At 47.3% G+C, this 17982-nt stretch overlaps 1 protein-coding gene and 1 long non-coding RNA gene across 3 annotated transcripts in view; one reads left to right on the top strand and one right to left on the bottom strand.

Annotated features, from left to right (window-relative positions):
* The window catches only part of DNAI1 (dynein axonemal intermediate chain 1), a 232862-nt gene that overhangs the window by 203470 nt on the left and 11410 nt on the right, over positions 1-17982 (top strand). The window lies entirely within an intron of this gene.
* Positions 715-15987, bottom strand: LOC146351884 (uncharacterized). Its single transcript, XR_014787478.1, has 3 exons — positions 15857-15987; positions 5072-5129; positions 715-3610 (listed from the first exon to the last, which is right to left on the bottom strand). It is a non-coding gene; the product is annotated as an uncharacterized LOC146351884 (long non-coding RNA).

Below are 17982 nucleotides of genomic sequence, written 5' to 3'. Positions count from 1 at the left end.
TGGCGAGTCTGCGGAGCTGCCGGCCGGCTCCGGCTGCTGGTGGACTTCTGGCTGCTGGGACGCAAATGGAGTCTGAGTAGTGGACACCATTTGCGTCCCTGTTCTTCAAGTAATAGGCTACATAAATCTTTACGTAGCATATTACTGCAAAGAACAGGGACGCAAATGGCATCCACTATGCGGATGCCATTTGCTTCCCAGTGGCCGGAAGTCCGCCAGTGAAACCATCCCTCCCTGGTCCATGGAAAAATTGTCTTCCATGAGACCAGTCCCTGATGCCAAAAAGGTTGAGGACTGCTGCTGTATGGAACCTTCTTAACAACTACAAAATAATTCATAAAAACTAACATAACAGTCAAACAATAAAATAGGAGACAGGTACAGCTGATAAAACAGTATTTATTATGATAATGTAATTTATTAAGATAATTTAATTTGTAATATTAAGAGGTTGCGTACTGGTGTCCAGTGTGGTCAACTGCCGCTGTCTACTTGCTTTCTTTACACTCAGGATGATAATGCCTCCAAGGGATTCATAACAGTCAGGAGTGAAACTGACACCTTTTTCCTATTTAACTCAGTTTTCCGGCATATGGCTAGCATCTCCTCTGTATTCTCTCCAGAGCTGCATGTTTTCAGCTATTTGGCTGGGTCCCTGGATAGACAGCCAAAGCCTTCTCAGGGTCAAAATGATGAAACAAAAATAGCTATATTTAGGAAAACAGAACATGAATTCTGGCATATTCTGAGCAAGAAATTCTGAGCAAGAATTAGCATCCTCACAAGTATTCCAGCCTCCCCCAACCTGGTGCCGTCTGGATGTGTAGGACTGCAGCTTCCTGAATTCCCATGCTGACTGGGAAAGATGGGAGTTGCAGTCCAAGACATCCGGATGGCACCAGGTTGGGGAAGGCTATTCTGACTTGGCCATTTTCTGCCAGGTCGATACGCGGTTGGGGTTAGCAAAACCAAATAATTTTGTCCCCATCCTGGGACAAGCCTCTTAGGGCTCTACTTGAGCCAAGGGCCACTGGAGCCCAGTCCCAGAACCTGTTTTCAGTGTCGTGACACAGGCCTCAAACATGCTGATGGCATAATCAAGAAGAATACGTCTGAATATGTACAGAGAGCCTTCCCCTTACTAGTCATTCACCACAATGAGTCCCCTGCACTGCACCGGAGGGCAGGACTGGAGGGTCCCTGGCTCGGCTTCCAAGCAAGAGCCAGCCCCGACCCCTCTCTTTTTGACCCCCGCCCCCTTGATTGGAGGAGCAATGGAACGCATCACCTAGAGGCTCTTTCCCAGTTCCACAGGTGCTGGAAGCACTTGATCCGCTATAAACACCCGGCTCCAGAGCAGCCTAATGTGCAGAGAGGGCCTGTCTCCTTGCTGTGTGAGGAAAGCAGCGACCCCAGGAAGAGTTGTTCAAGGCACCTGCTTTAGCACACCGTCCAAATGCTTGCCTTTTTTTGGCTCAGCTTAATTTGACGGCCTCTGTGGGCCTCTGTGGGGAATTGCCTTAATGAGAGAAGAGAAAGATTCGGTGAGGAATTAAGCGTCTCGCCCTTCACAGTGATAGAACTGACGCAGAAGAATTATTTTTATCCCACCGAAGAAATCTGAAATCTCATGGGCTGACTAGAATCCCCCCCCCCCCCCCCCGGCCGCCCATGAGTTCTGGAACTGCTCCTTCCTGAGACCTGAGACTAGAAGTGGCAGCATCCAGCAAGCACAGGTTTCTGCAGGCAGAAAGTCAGTCTCTTGAGAGTGACAGTTTTTCAGCACAGTTGTACGTGGCGTGGTGGGGAGGGGAGCATGTGCGCCCGTGTATAACGTTTCGAGGAAGGAAGGACCCAGGCCTCATTTTGTCTGCTAAGGGATGGGTCACACATACGTCTCCGGTGCTTAATTGCTGCAACATCAGACTCTGTATAGGATCAAAGTTGAATTTAAAAAGAAACATCTTTCTTTTTTAATTCTTTAATTTAACTGGAAGCTCATTAAAGCCCCTCTTTAATGAGCTTCCGCCGTGCATTAAAAACGTGGTTGTTCAGGCAGGCATTTGGGGAGGGTTGGGGTATTTTAGAAAACGTTTTTATTGTAGAATTTTATTGTTTTAAACTGTTTTATTATATGCTGTACATTGCCCAGAGTGGCTGAGTGACCAGCCAGATGGGCGATTAATAAATTTAATAAATAAATAAATAAAATTTAAAAAGCACAGAAAGACGTTTGGCTGTGATAACTGACAACTACACATTCAGTTTCCTGTTAACTTGAGAAGAGAAGACTGAGGGGAGATAGGATAGCGCTCTTCAAGTCCTTGAAAGGTTGTCACAAAGAGGAAGGCCAGGATCTCTTCTCGATCATCCCAGAGTGCAGGACACGGAATAATGGGCTCAAGTGACAGGAAGCCAGATTCCGGCTGAACATCAGGAAAAACCTCCTGACTGTCAGAGCAGTACAACAATGGAACCAATGACCTAGGGAGGTGGTGGGCTCTCCCACACTGGAGGCCTTCAAGATGAGGCTGGGCAGCCATCTGTCAGGGATGCTCTGACTTGGATTCCTGCATTGAGCAGGGGGTTGGACTCGATGGCCTTGTAGGCCCCTTCCAACCCTACTATTCTATGAATCTATTCTACAAATCTATGAACTTCTTGAAATATGAGGTGCTGGTGATCAGACCTCTCTGAACATCGTCTCTGGATGCTTTGCCCCCTGATCTTATACCCACGGAGGCTGTACTGGTTACTGAGTGGTACTCTGCGCATGTTCAGAAGCACTCTCTCCCTTTATATTCTAGTGCTGAGTTCAAGGGCTGGAAATGGGGTACGGGTGAGCCTTGCCCCAAATTAAGTCAGATCATTGCTTAGGAGCTGCACAGAAGATCTAGTGGGGGCACTCTTTCTACATTATATTTGAGAAAGGTTCTCTGGCAGACTGGCAGCAGGGGGTGGGGGGAACTTATGCTCTTAGCATGACCTGCCCCCCACTTCACAACTTTGCTGCACCTGACTGTGGTGATCCAGCAGAGCTCTTCTCCCACTCACTGGTTGCAGACTTTGCTCAGGAGGGAGGTGCTAACAGTCCCTGAGCCATCCGAGGCATGGGGATGGCATGAGGGTGTTTTCCTTTTGAGGGCAACTTGGCCTTGGCAACCCAAAGCACTCAGTAATGATGTAGACTCTGTGTTACGCCTGACTCTGGCTCTCTCCCAAGCACTGTTATTCCGGCAAAATCATAAAACTTGGCAAGTGCTCAGTGTGTGATCCTGATGCCAAAGTTGTTTGTTATCTTAGCGAGACTCCCCTTCCTTTCACTCTGTAAGGCACTCCGTTTTGTAATCCTGGTCATTTTCTTAGTTTGCTTCCAATGGCTTATCGTCATATCTTATCAAGCAGTGCCGAATGAATGTGTAATTGCAGGTATTACCTGCAGGGTTAATAATTTCTTGAGAGCAAAAGGCCTTCTTTCCAGCTTCATTCTATCTGAGAGCTCACCTCCCAGGCTGATGGCAAGGACGTCCTTGAATCTTGGTACATGAGGTTTTGAGAGAGGGGTTGCTGTGTGTACAGGAGAAGCCGTTGCTCTTGCAAGGAAAGGTCTCTGTGGGAAGAAATGTGTCAATGCAACAGTATGGAGGAGGGCGACTCCCAGATCCTCAGTCTCCCCATGACTTTGTTGCATACAGCTGTGCATACAAATCTTGTGGGAGCCTTCTCCTGCTGCCAGATCAATTTTCAGGTGGCCATTTTACAGAGGACAGTCCTCTATTTCAAGGGCTATGAGAGGATAGTCCCCTCTTTGAGAGTGTCCTCTATTTGAAGGGCCATCTGGTAAGTCAGGTTTACGAATAAAGAACCCTAAGAAGTGAGAGCAGCAAGGAAGGGCCTTGAAGGTGTCATCACTATTTAACACCTGGAGAGGAGACTGAGCGGCAGGCCCACAGATCCCCTCGTCACCGTCTTCCCCACTGTGTCTAAATATTTATCGTCATTATTTCTAAATTTGCATCTATACCTATAAAATGATATATGGAGACTCTTGAGCTCGTGGTCTTATGCTGTTTGGGGGACATGTCCGGTGGAGGCTGGTGGCTCTGATGTCAGTGGGGCAGTGAATCCTTGGGCAGCTCCATTAGAATTCTGACTGGTTCTGACTGAAACCCAGAGCGGATTCACCACCCCACTGACATCAGAGCCACCAGCCTCCACCGGACATGTTGTATCACTCTCTTTCTCTCTCCAGCCAAAGTCCAAAATGCTAACCACTGTACCATCCTTAACCAGCTCACTGTCCTATTAACTGTCCGCTGATCCTGATAAATTGCGTATTATGCTATGTACTGCTGCTTGTTGGGGTGTGTGTGTGTGTGTGGGTGGGTGTACACACACACACACACACACTCTCAACACAGCTACCTGTATTTTAGATTCTGCTTCGGGGCATGGCTGTGGGGAATGTCATGATGAGTGCCTGCACTTCAAAACTTACCACCGGGGCCCTGCTGCCCACGCCTGCACCACATCATCAAAGAATACACTGAACAGCAGCACAGCCAACATTTTTTTCAGAATCCTACTGGATATCTTATTTTGGCGTGAGTATGTTCCAGAGTGCCAGAGAGCCTTTGCAGAAGATGAGGCTCAGTTGGCTTCCTGATGCTTACAATCTAAAAAGCCTAGCAAGGCGTTGCCTGTTTACCCATGACACCTAATTTAAAGTCCAGTAATACAGACTACGGAAGGAAGGCCTGGCGTTGGATGATAGAGCTTTTGCCCTTCCTCTGTTCAAAGTGGTATCAGATGGGATCCATTAATAGTACAGAAAATGTTGACTAACGCTGTTTAACATGATTAAATATTTAGCAACTGCAAGTGCACAGTTGCACCAAAACATATTGCAGTCTTTCACACAGTAGCAAATAAAGATAAATTGCACAGGCACCTAAGAATAAGAGGAAATGGTTTGCCAAGTCTTACGGAGACCAAACCTAGCGCTCAGCCAAATGAAGCTGTAACGGGCAATCATTCAGTCGAATGAGACATAAAGCAGGAAGAAAATTACCTGTTTGAAGTGATCTGCTCATGGTGAGCATGAGTGAGCCGGTGACCCTCGCAAGGTTCTGTGTGTAGTCGAAGGCAAAAGTTGGTTTGTGCCGGTGGTCATGCCATTTTAATTGCCCTCTTCCAAACAGGGTCCCTCCCTGGCATTCCCGATGGCAACCCAGCTGCACTGTAGCGTGGCCCTCCTCACATCTAATTATCCTGATCATCTTTCACCTTGGGGTGCTTTCGCCAAACCCCATTTAGACCTGCCATTGGACCATGAAATCCCATTAGCACAACTGACCCTGATGCTGTTGAGACGCTCAATCTGTTCTGAGTGGTGAGACCTTGCACTCCACATATGCTCAGCTGTTTTGGCTCTGGTGGGGTGAATTTTGACTGGGGATTGCTTTGGAGTTTTGGCCATTGCATTAGCTCCACAACTTAGTTCTGAACAGCAAGTAAGTGAGTGTTCAGCAAACAGGGGAGGGAGGCATTTATTTCGCTCCCTGCCCTACAAACCCAATGGGCGTACAAGCACAGCGGCTGCCGTAATCCGAGCTGGGCCTTTGGTCCAGCTAGTCTGGAGTGCTGTCTCCAGGGGTGTGGGCCGGGGTCTCCCCCAGCTATGCCACCCAGTACCCCGTTGGTCAGAGATGCTGAGGACTGAGCCGGGCACCTTCTGCAGGCAAAGCAGCTGTGCTGTCCTTGAGCTGTGGACCCTTCCGCTCCATGCTTGGTCTCAGGGACAGGGAACAGAGGGCGCATCACCTGGCCCAGCCTGCAGAGCATATTGGCTAGAACTCGCTCTCCTCTCTCACCAGCTCTGCTACTCTTTATTTGCCCTCCCCCACATCGGGGTGGGGTGAATTTCAGAAAACAAGTGGCTGGGGGGAGATTTAAACCTCGCCAGCCCGTGTGAGGTGGTCCTGATTACAGATTTAGGTCCCACATTTATTTATTTTATTTTATATTATATTGATTGACTGATTGATTGATTGCATTTCTATGCTGCCCCATAGCCGAAGCTCTCTGGGGGGTTTACAGAAGTTAAAACATTAAATACAATATAAAAAGTTTAAAAGCCATTTACAGAAAAGCACATAAAAGCACACAGACAACATACACAAACAACATATAACTAAAAACAACATTGAACTATCAGTCATAACTAAAGACACATCCAGGACCAATTAAAACTCATCATGTGCTGCCAAATGCCAGGGAAAAGGGAGAAGTCTTAACCTGGCACCGTAAAGATAATAATGTTGGTGCCAGGCGGACCTCATCAGGGAGCCTGTTCCACAGATGGGGGGCAACCCTGAGAAGGCCCTCCCGTCGTTGCTGCCTTCCGAGCTTCCCTTGGAGGAGGCACTTGGAGGAGGGCCTTAGATGCTGAACGTGGTGCTTTCTTTAGAGTAAGGAAGAACTCTGCCTGCACCCTACATATTTAATACACTGACCGTGTTTGAATGACACATCGCGGCTTGTCATCATGGGTAGGGGTGAACGAAAGTCACTTACCTTTTCTCGCAGCTTGTTCGCGGTGGGGGGGAGCACTTCGCTGCTCCCCCTGCGAAGTTCAGGCCGGGGGGGGGGAGGCTTCCCGCCTCGCCCGGCCAAAATTCAGGCCGGGGGGGAGGCTTCCCGCCTCGCCCGGCCGCGAACGCGAAAGTTAAAAAAACAAAAACAAAACGCCCCCTGATAGGCTACGTGACGATTCACGTAGCCTATCATGGCTAGATCTGCAAAGTCAGCCGTGATAGGCTACGTGAATCGTCACGTAGCCTATCACAGGTGACTTTAAAAAAAAAAAGCGCGTACGCGAATGGCGGCCCCCATAGGGAGCCGCCATTCGCGTTCCTTATTTAGTTGCTGTAGTCTACGTAAATGTTTACGTAGACTACGGCGAAAATAAGGGCAACGCAAATAGCGTTGCCCTTATTTTCGCCGTAGTCTACGTAAACATTTACGTAGACTACAGCGACCAAATAAGGAACGGGAATGGCGGCTCCCTATGGGGGCCGCCATTATCCGTACACACTTTTTTTTTTTTAAGTCACCCGTGATAGGCTACGTGACGATTGACGTAGCCTATCACGGCTGACTTTGCAAATCTAGCCATGATTGGCTACGTGAATCGTCACGTAGCCTATCAGGGGGCGTTTTTTTTTTCTTTCTTTTATTGCAATGGCGGGGGCGGCAGCCGGTCAAAAGACCGGCTGCCGCTCCCGCCCCGCTCGAACACCCGACGAACTACCAGCCGGACCCGCCGCCGGGAGGGACATTCAGGGAAGGTAAGTCCCGTCCCGGGGGGGGGGGCGGGGGGCGCGGAGGATTTCTCCCCGAAACTTGTTCGGGGGGCCGAACACGTTGGCGCTCGGCCCCCCGAAGTTTCGGGGAGAAATTCTCCGCCATCCCTAATCATGGGTTATTGAATCCGTTGTGAATGGTGGCACCTACGGGCACCAGTGTGCATATGCAACCCCCACTTGGGTCTTGTCGTGTCATACAAACCACCTCACACGGGCTGGCGAGGTTTAAATCTCCCCCCAGCCACTTGTTTTCTGAAATTCACCCTGCCCCCATGTGGGGGAGGGCAAATGAAGAGTAGCAGAGCTGGTGAGAGAGGAGAGCGAGTTCTAGCCAATATGCTCTGCAGGCTGGGCCAGGTGATGCGCCCTCTGTTCCCTGTCCCTGAGACCAAGCACGGAGCGGAAGGGTCCACAGCTCAAATGTGTGTTATGCAAAAGTTAAACAACCTTCACATAACCCTAAAACAGACCATGGTTTATGCAAGGGTTATGTGAGGGTTGTTCAACCCTCGCATAACCCATGCTCACCGGGTTCATACGACATGACCACCCCCAAGCAGAGACTGCATATTCAAAACAGTGGCTGCACGCACCCCAGCCTCACCATGGGTTAACCCATGGTGGGCTGTTGTGTCACGGAAACAGCCCATAGTTTGACCCTAAGCAGTTAGGAAATGGCTCAGCCTTCCTGGGGTGCTCACTTCCCCCTAACCTGCTAGCTCAAGTCAGGCTGACTCTGTCTAGTAAAGAAAGGAAGTAAAGTCTAGAATCATAGAACAGTAGGGTTGGATAAGACCATCGAGTCCAACCCCCTGCTCAATGCAGGAATCCAAGTCAGAGCATCCCTGACAGATGGCTATCCAGTGACCAAGGATCCATCCACTCCAGCATTCTTTTCCCCTCACTTGGTTAGCCAGTTAAGTTCCTAGACCATTTATTACTCTGAGAATGGAAAAAGGGGAGGGCGGGGAGATACGGGCTTTTGATGTGAAGCTTTATTATTGAGAAGCTGGAGTCAAGAGAACTGGTGAACACCTTCACAGTTGTTCTCTGGCTTTTTTTCTGCTCCTGGTCATTCTACCCATCCTGGCCATTATCACTCATATTGCTGGTACTTGTGTAGATTTAATTCTACATTTGTCAAATGAAGCCTGTGTCATTTATTTCCAAAACAGAAGCCTCAGTAAATTCAATTACTTCTCTCCCTTTCGCTGACTAATCTAGTTGTAAGCCATAAACAAAACAGCCAGGCAAAGGGAAGGGTAATTTGGTCCAGGGCTGTGTTCTGGGTTAATATACTTTCTGGTTCCTATATGGCAGCCATGGGGAGACATTTCTTTTTTTAACTAGAACCCTGAGATACATCAACTAGAGCTTGGTAAAAAATGGTGGTGCAGGCAGGCAGACCTACGCTAAGAATGAAGGAACAGAGTGCTTCTGAGCACATGCTCAGCCCAGGAATTTGTGATCAGGACCAGAAACAAGCTCACAAGTCCTTTCACACAAAACATCCACTCCTGGTGTCCCCCCTCCCCAGTCTTCTTTTTCAGCAGCTTAATTTAGGAGAGAAAGACTTTTTAGTTATTGCTATTGCTAGACAACTGAGAATCAGAAACTCTTGCTGATCTACTGCAAATCACCCAGAGATCTATCAGTAGATCACAACTGACCTTCTGCCCACCCCTGTTAAATGGATCCAATTATTTTAAAGTCCAGGATCAAGAGTAGAACCAGAGAAAACACTCTCTGGAGCTTTTTTCTTTTTATATGCAAAGTGAGCATGCTTTGCAGAAGAACAGGTTTCCAGAGAACAGAGCACCCAGCAGGTAGAACTGGAACCGCTGCCTCCAACCCCACTGCACTCTGTGCCAGAGGTAGGCCACCTTTTCATTCCTGTGGGCACGCTTGCCTTTTTTCCTGGGTCCCACAGGCACATATGTCATCCAGAGGGAGGGGTTGTCCTCTCTATTCTTGCCCTCCCTCTGCCTCTCACTCCCCCCGCACGCACCTGCATCATCCCCCCCTGCACACCTTCCTGTCTGTTTGCCCTTGTCTATGCTAGTCATCAGGCAGGGTGACCAAGACTGCTTCAGACCCAAACTCTAGTTAATACAGATCCAGAACATCTGTTTCCTCCAGGAATGCCTGAGATAATCCACCACCAATCAGTGTGACAACCACACTGTCCCAGAGATGGAATCCTGGTGACGCATCGATTAGTTCTTTCTGTCCCAGAGCCACTTCATGCAAAGTCATGGCAAGGGATCATGCAGTTTCTTCTGCAAGGGATGAATTGCAGCCTTATGCAGAGAAGAAGAAGGATCCTAGTTCTCCTCCAGAAGGAGCTAATGCTCACAACCAAGCAGTCACCGTGCATCTTGCCCTTTACTTTCTGCAAAGCACACAGCCGCTTAGTTGCAGACTGACAGCACTGCAGACATGTGGAGTCACCTTCCTCATCCTGCTACAACTACTGCTACCTATTCATTAACCACTAGCAATGTGCAAGGTGGAAAACAAAAGTGACACCATCCCTATCTGTGTTTAACGAACCAAACAGAGTTGAGGAGGACCAAAGATTGGCCACTGAGTCATTGGGGTGGGGAGAGTCAAAGACCATGGAAGGGCAAGAAGGATGTGCCTGGTTGGTTCTAAAAAGCAATTGTTAAAAATTGGTTCTGCTGGATGGCTGAGAAGGAGAACATTTGATGAGCAGAGCAGGAGGAATTTCTCATCCAGGTTGGCAGGAGTCTGCCCATTTTGCCTAGCTAGGCTGAATTCAGATTTAAAAAATAAAATAAATAAATTGCGGCAGATGTCTAATAGCTGTTCCACAAGGGGCAAAGAAAGACAGAAGGAGTGTCATTGTCTGCATTTTTATGGAAGTGTTATTAACTCTGTGGTTTATTATGTGGAGCAAGCGAGAGAATATGTCAGCAGTAAAAGTGAGTGGAAAGGGCTTCAATGAGTCCCATGTCACAGCCATTAATTGTGTTAACTTCCTGGTTATGGGATGGTGAGAATGTAAGATCTGTGTCACACAGAGAGGCAACAGTCCAAGATTTGGGTAGGCCCTGACCAAAGGTGATCCAGCCTTGGACTTTGGATGACATTAGTTGGACGGATCATGCTAATCGCTCTGGATTAATGTCAAATGGCATTCAGTCAAATCTTTCAAATAAGCTGCAGTTCCAGTTCTATGAGCTCCACTTGTGCCATTCGGAGTTGCCATCTATGAAACAGAAGGGATTCCCCCCCCCCACACACACACACACATGATATGGTTCTGGGACTGATACCCAGGATATTAAAGCTGTTGGCAATGTTATGCCAAAGGATTCTGTATGTGCAATCTCTTCTGTGCAATGCATGGTCTATTTTATAGCTGCATACGTTTGTAAGGCGTTGCAGTGGTGGGAATATACGTGCAAGAGAGCAGCAGTGGTTTACTGCCACAGACTCTTGATTCTCATGCTCTGCTTGAGCAAACATCAGGTAAGGAGCACAGACAGTGGTCTCTTCTGTAAGGAGTTGTACTTATAAGTGCAAGCCCCACGTTTACTGTGACCCTGGAATACTTCACCTTTAGTTCAGATTTAGATCCCGCCCTTTTAGCATTTGATTCCATCACAGAATCATAGAGTCTAGTCCAACCCTTCTCAAGGCGGGCTCTGCACTGCAGGGTGCAGCTACAGCATCCTGACACCTGGCTATCCAGCCTCTGCTCAAATGCCTCCAGTGAAGGAGAACCCACCTCCTCCTGAGGCAATCTGTTTCGCTGCTGAACAGCTCTCGCTGTTAGGAAATTTCTCCTAATGTTAAGCTGAAATCCGCTTCCCTGCAATTGCCACCCATTGGCTCTGTCTGCCCTCGGGTGCAACAGAAAACAAGTCTGGTCCATCTTCTGCATGACAGCCCTTCAGATATTTGAAGACAGCTCCCCGTCTGAAGATGTCTCCCCGTAATCTTCTCTTCTCCAGGCTAATAATACCCATCTCTTTCAACAGTTCCTCATAGGATTTGGTGTCCAGACCCTTCCTCATCATGATCACTCTTCTGTGGACATCCTTCAGTTTGTCAATGTCCTCCTTAAAATGGGCACCCAGAACTAGACACAGCCCTCCAAATGTGGCCTGACTAACACAGAATAGAGCAGAATTATTACTTCCTGGGATTTGGACACTTATGTTTCTGTTAATGCAGCCCAAGGTTACATAAGCTTTCTTAGCAGTAGCATTGCACTGCTGGCTCATATTCAGCTTGTGCTCCACTAGGACACCTGGGTTCTTTTCACATGTCCTGCTGCCAAGTCAGGTCTTCCCCACGCTATACTTGTGTCTTTGATTTTTTGTACCTAATGCAAGATGTTTATCTCTGTTGAATCCTGTCTTGTTAGATATGGCCCAGTGTTCCAGGCTGTCTAGAGCCTTTTGAATCTTCATAGATTTGTAGAATAGTAGGGTTGGAAGGGGCCTACAAGACCATCGAGTCCAGTCCCCTGCTCAGTGCAGGAATCCAAGTCAGAGCATCCCTGGCAGATGGCTGTCCAGCTTCATCTTGAATGCCTCCAGTGTGGGAGAGCCCACCACCTCCCTAGGTAATGGGTTCCATTGTCGTATTGCTCTAACAGTCAGGACGTTTTTCCTGATGTTCAGCTGGAATCTGGCTTCCTGGAACTTGAGCAAATGATTCCGTGTCCTGCACTCTGGGATGATCGAGAAGAGATCCTGGCCTTCCTCTCTGTGACAACCTTTCAAGGACTTGAAGAGTGCTATCCTGTCTCCCCTCAGTCTTCTCAAGGCTAAACATGCCCAGTTCCTTCAGTCTCTCCTCAGAGGGCTTTGTTTCCAGTCTCCTGATCATCTTTGTTGCCCTCCTCTGAACCCTCTCCAGTTTGTCTGCATCCTTCTTAAAGTGTGGTGCCCAGAACTGGACACGGTACTCCAGATGAGGCCTAACCAGTGCTGACCAGTGGGGAGCTAGTACTTCATGCAATTTGCAAGCTATACTTCTATTAATGCAGCCCAAAAGAGCATTTATCTTTATTGCAGCTACATCACATTGTTGGCTCATATTCAGCTTGTGATCTACAACAATTCCAAGATCCTTCTTGCTTGTAGTAAGCCAAGTATCCCCCATCTTGTAACTGTGCATTTGGTTTGTTTTTCCTCAGTGCAGTACTTGGCATTTATCCCTGTTAAATTCCATTCTGTTTTTTTCTGCCCAGCGCTCCAGCCTATCAAGAACACTTTGAATTTTGTTTCTGTCTTCCAGGGCATTAGCTATCTCACTTAATTTTGTGTCATCTGCAAATCTGATACGCATTCCTTGCACCTCCTCATTCAAGTCATTAATACAAATGTTGAAGAGCACTGGGCCCAGGACTGAGCCCTGCAGTACCCCACTCATTACCTTTCCCCAGTTTGAGAAGATCCCATTGATAAGCACTCTTTGAGTCCGATTTTGCAGCCAACTGTGGATCCACCAGATCGTTGTTTCATCTAGGCCACTTTGAGCTAGTTTGCTCATCAGGATATCATGGGGTGCTTTGTCGAAAGCTTTGCTGAAGTCAAGCTATATTATGTCCGCAGTATTCCTACAGTCCACAAGGAAGGTTACCTGATCCAAAAATGAGATCAGATTTGTCTGGCAGGATTTGTTCTTGACAAATCCATGTTGGCTTCGAGTAATCACTGCAATGTTTTCTTGATCCTGTCTTCTATGGTGTTGGCTATCCCTCCTAGCTTCATGTTACATTTGATAAGCAGCTCCTCTACACCTTCATCCAAGTCATTTATAAAAATGTTGAAAAGCACAGGGCCTAGGATAGAGCCCTGTGGCACTCCATTTGAGACCTCCCTACAGGTCTCCCTACAGGAGCATGTCGAGTGATTAATTAGTCAATCAGCTGTGGATCCATCTAAATCTAACACTGTCCAGTCCACATTTTACCATCTTGTCAACAAGGATATCATGGGAAGCCTTGTCAAATGCTTTGCTGAAATCAAGATATGCCATGTCCACAACATTCCCATGATCTACCAAACTAGTAACTCTCTCAAAGAAGGAAATAAGTTTGGTCTGGCATGACTTATTCCTGACAAACCCATGTTGACTCCTAGTAATCAATGCAATATTTTGTAGATGCTCACAGACTGACCACTTAATCATCTGTCCAACAATTTTGCCCTGTATTGATGTCAGGTTGACTCGTCTGTAGTTTTTGGATTTACCTTTTTTCCCTTCTGGAAGATGGGGACAACATCTTGTACCTGAACAACATCAAGTCCTTGAAAGGTTGTCCCAGAGAGGAAGGCCAGGATCTCTTCTTGATCATCCCAGAGTGCAGGACACGGAATAATGGGCTCAAGTGACAGGAAGCCAGATTCCGGCTGAACATCAGGAAAAACATCCTGACTGTTAGAGCAATACAACAATGGAACCAATTCCCTAGGGAGGTGGTGGGCTCTCCCACAATGGAGGCATTCAAGACGAGGCTGGACAGCCATCTGCCAGGGATGCTCTGACCTGGATTTCTGCACTGAGCAGGGGGTTGGACTCAATGGCCTTGTAGGCCCCTTCCAAACCTACTGTTCTATGATTCTATGATCTGCCTGTGCCAGTCTCATGGCACCTCACCTGTTCTCTTGGAGTTCTCAAAGATTACAGATGGCGGCTCTGGAACAACGTCCACTAGTTCCTTCAGCACCCAGGGATGTAATTAATCTGGCCTTTGAGACCTAAAGTCATTTAAAGTAACTAAGTGCTGTTTAATTATGTCCTTACTTATTCTGGCCTGCAAATCCCTCCGTATATCAAACGATTCTTCTTGTCCCAGGTTGAACAGAACTCCTCTTGTGGGAGAAGACTGAGGCAAAATAGGAGTTGAGTAGTTCTGCCTTCTCTCTGTCATCTGTTAACAATTCACCACCTTTCCTAAGCAGCAGACCTATTCCTTCCTTGTTCTTCTTCTTGCTCCTAACATAGCCTTTTTGTTGTTTTTAGCATCCCTCGCCTCCCTCCTGACACAATCCTTACAGATTTGGACAACTGTATTTACTCCTCCCTGATAATATGTCCCTCCTTCCATTTCCTATACATGACTCTTTTGAGTCTCAGCTCATCAGAAAGCTCCCTGAGCAGCCACACAGGTGGCTTTGAGTGCCCCACCCCTGCTTTTCCTTCTCATGGGAATAGTTTCTGATTGCACCTGCAGTATTTCAGTTTTCAGGATCTCCCATCCCTCTTGAGCTTTTTTCCTTCAGGATTTCTATTCATGGTACCCACCCAAATTTTCTCTGAGCTTTTCGAAATTGGCTTTCCTAAAGTCCAAGGTACTTGTCCAACTAAGCTCAGTTTTTACTCTCAGTCATGCATTCCAAGATGACATGGTCGCTTTCCCCTAAGGTTCCTGCCACTTTTACTTCATCTACTGCTTCTTCCCTGTTGGTCAGGACTAAGTGTAGGAGAGGAGATCCCCTTGTTCCTTCTACCTTCTGAAAGGCGAAGTTGTCCACAAGACAAGTCTAAAACTTTTTGGATGTTCCATTCGTTGCCTGAATCCTTGGTGCTCTTTGCTCCGCAGTGCACCTGCTCTGGTTGTGGCCCACTGAGAACTGGATGGTGTAGGCTGATGAGGAAGGAGGAGCAGCTGGGCCTGCCTTGTGGCAAAGGAGCCTCAGGGTCCATTCTGACTCTATGGCTTGATGGCTCCATTTCCTATTGTCACGCACTGCCCCCAGTTATAATGGAGGTGAACAACTATCACTATGTATGTATGTATTTATCATTTTTGTACCATTCAGTAGCCAAAGCTCTCTGGGCGGGTCACCAAAATTAAAAGCGACAAATGCAAGATAATAAGAACAATATAAAATCATAAAATGTAAGAACAATTTTAAAAGCTTGGTAGCACTCTCCTGGAACTGATTCTTTTCCTCTCTGCATCTTGCTGTGGAGTTGATGCAATGCCACATCTTGACACCAGAGAAGGCTCTTGTGCATGAGCAGTCCTGCCAGTGTTGCATGTTTGGGGTGGAGGACCAATGATGCAACGTGTGATCTGGGAGGTGCCTCCTCTCACACTGTCCTGCCTGTGCACCAAGATCTTCAGAGGAGGCCTTTCTCCAGATACCATCAGTAGGACCATACGCTATGCATTTACAAAGGAGAGGGCCTTCTCTGGTGCCCTGACCTTGGAATGTCCTTGTCAAGGTTCTCCTTAGGACCTGGACCCTTTGAGCAACTCCTTAAGGATCTCTTGCCTCCTTAAGGGTCCCACCTTCCTTCCTTTACTTTCTTCTTTCTAGTAATGTGGGGTTTAGGCTGTAGACGTGGGGTGACTGACACTCTAGACACAAGGTTTAACCAAACAGTTTACTGGCAGATTTAAAGCAACAAATCACAACTAAAGGTATTTGCACAATAGAACTGAGTGATACATAGGGCATTAAAAGAACATAAAAGTTGCAAAGCACAAATTCCTTTACCCTAGCTGCCGTTAGACTTTTCGAGGCTGCTTCTTCTTGCTCTCTTCAGACTCTGTGCTCACTTCAGGCTCTGGCTGTCTCTGCTGTTACTGGCTCTCTCACTCTCTCTCTATATCCTCCTCCCTCAGAACTGAAAGTACTGCTTCAAACCTGAAGAAATGAAACTTCAGTGGAGAAATGGCACATAGCTGGAGAAATGAAACTACTCCTCTCAGAGTTACCCCCTCCCAACAGATGACATGGGTCCCACCCATGACCTTTGCCTCTGTAGGCCTCCAGCCCTCACAGACCTCCAAAGGAGATATGATCAGTGCTGACTTTGTTTTCTTTTCTGCACCAAATTAAAACATTTCCATTTGGCCAAGCATTTTAACATTTTGCAATTTATTTTTAAACTGAATTTATTGTTGTGTTGAAGAGTTTCTGTTTTGATTTGTCTTTTAATGTGTAATTTTATGGGTTTTATATTGGATTTGTTTATTTCTTTGTTTGTAATGCTGTGTACACTGTCCTGGGATCCCTTGTGGATGAAGGGTGGTTTATAAGTTTTAGAAATAAATGACTAAATCCCCGAGCCTCTTGCATGGAGGTTGTTGGGGTACACTTCTAAGATCATGCATAGTTGAGTGGCACCCAGTGTGCTTTGTGATGCTGCAAGAGATCTTGGGGTACACCTCTTGGGTTGTGTGGTGCAGCTGCTTGTGATGCTCTGGGTTCATGATTAGGGGAGCAAGCATGGATAGGGGATCTGGTAGTGGAACCAGCAATAAAGGGAATGTTTTGGGTCTCTCCTTCATGTGCTTTATTCCATATGCAGAGAACTACTGTTCCATTAGCTTTGGATTCCAAAGAGCTCAGTGGTGTTAGTCATTCACCTCACAAATAAGGAAATCCAGGCCCATATAATGCTTTATCCTTCTTAGCTTTGCTATTGTTGTCACTGAAGTAACACCATGGGTGTGCATGGTGCTTTGCTGAGTCACAAAAAGGTCCCTGCCCCAAAGAGTGGCATCTTAACATCAACATAGGAGAGGCATTAAGGGAAGAATAGGCATTCAGCCCAGTGACACATGGTGGGAGGAGGCCTCATCCGACACGTGGGTATCCCACAGCTAATGTCCAGTACCTGTGGGGAAAAGATCCTACCTATGGGGCTTCTTATTTTTCAGTAATGTTTATATTTCAGGGCCTGAGGAACACTCTACAGATCCAAGCCTCTTAATTACTTTTTTTTAAACCTCAGGCCAAATTCCCTAATCCTCCACCCAGCCAGATTCACTCACAGCCAGGTCCAGCTCCGAGATACAGTCTTCCTCTGATGCCCAAAGCTCCTCCTGTTGTACTCCCAGCTTCTTGGACCATTTCTTTGAGTTTTAATGCCTGCCTCTCTAACCTTCTTCTGGCAAGACCTTAGGGTAGCCTCCTGGCAAAACACCGCCACCGCCTGTGGTTATTACACAGGGAAGGAATAGTTTAAGATCCAGGCCTCAGCTATCCACCTTCTCCTCAGCTTTCTCCAGTCCCCCTCTTGCACACCACATACCAACCAACAGACTCTGAGTGGGTTCACACGACACGACAACCTATTGTGGGTAACAAGCCATGGTGGGCTGTCGGGTTGTCTGAACTCAGACCGCTTCCTTCAGGGTGGCGTATTTTTGGCCACCAAGCCACCCTGACAACCCATGGCTTGTTCTTGGGGTTGCTAACCCCACGGTGGGCTGGCGTGTCATCCAAACCCGACAGAGCCAGTCCATCGTGGGTTGTCGTGATTGAGCAGTGAGCTGCTTGGGAAGAGCAGCAAAAACCCTGCTGCTCTTTCTGAGTGACAGTCCCACCACCGATGCACAAGCAGTACTTCGGAGGGGCTGTCACTCGTTCAACAGCCCCTTTTTACAATTACTTTTCAGGCCCCAAGATTTGCACAGATGGGGCTGGAGATATATGTATGTATTATTATTTCGAACCCAGGAATTTGTGCAAACGTCTTCCTAATTTTTTTAAATTATTATTATTTGTCGTCTTTTCGCAGTTGCTCAAGTGCACGCTTGCGGCTGTCAAAAATATATAGCCTTGCCTATTGCCTTTTACCTTTCAGTTGTCAAGGGGAAGGAACTGCAATATGA

The sequence above is a fragment of the Heloderma suspectum genome, chromosome 2 (assembly GCF_057233095.1).
Source record: "Heloderma suspectum isolate Gila_16-S chromosome 2, 16-S_ref, whole genome shotgun sequence".
Lineage (NCBI taxonomy): Eukaryota > Metazoa > Chordata > Lepidosauria > Squamata > Helodermatidae > Heloderma > Heloderma suspectum.
Note: the sequence above shows the minus strand (reverse complement) of the source record. Positions and strands in the feature narration are given on the sequence as shown.